This window comes from Pseudophryne corroboree, unplaced genomic scaffold, assembly GCF_028390025.1.
Source record: "Pseudophryne corroboree isolate aPseCor3 unplaced genomic scaffold, aPseCor3.hap2 scaffold_887, whole genome shotgun sequence".
NCBI classification, from domain to species: Eukaryota; Metazoa; Chordata; class Amphibia; order Anura; family Myobatrachidae; genus Pseudophryne; species Pseudophryne corroboree.
Window position 1 is genome coordinate 175,223 of NW_026970466.1, and position 814 is coordinate 176,036.

Genomic DNA, 814 nt, shown 5'->3' on the forward strand with positions numbered 1-814 from the left:
TGCAAAGAGCTGCGCATTGGAAAATTCAGGGCTATATCGTGTAGATGATGGCCTTACAGGAGGCTTTAAAATTTTAATTCTAGTGTCCATCGTTTGGGAGAAAAATGCAATGGTACAAGACAGCTTTTCCTTGCCAATATCTCTCTTTTGCCAAGAGCTGCGCATTGGAAAATTCAGGGCTATGTCGTGTAGATGATGGTCTAACAGGAGGCTTTAAAATTTTCTTTCTAGTGTCCTTCGTTTGGGAGAAAAATGCAATGGTACAAGACAGCTTTTCCTTGCCAATATCTCTCTTTTGCAAAGAGCTGCGCATTGGAAAATTCAGGGCTATGTCGTGTAGATGATGGCCTAACAGGAGGCTTTAAAATTTTCTTTCTAGTGTCCTTCGTTTGGGAGAAAAATGCAAAGATACAAGACAGCTTTTCCTTGCCAATATCTCTCTTTTGCAAAGAGCTGCGCATTGGAAAATTCAGGGCTATATCGTGTAGATGATGGCCTAACAGGAGGCTTTAAAATTTTAATTCTAGTGTCCTTCGTTTGGGAGAAAAATGCAAAGGTACAAGACAGCTTTTCCTTGCCAATATCTCTCTTTTGCAAAGAGCTGCGCATTGGAAAATTCATGGCTATGCCGTGTAGATGATGGTCTAACAGGAGGCTTTAAAATGTTCTTTCTAGTGTCCTTCGTTTGGGAGAAAAATGCAAAGGTACAAGACAGCTTTTCCTTGCCAATATCTCTCGTTTGCAAAGAGCTGCGCATTGGAAAATTCAGGGCTATATCGTGTAGATGATGGCCTAACAGGAGGCTTTAAAATTT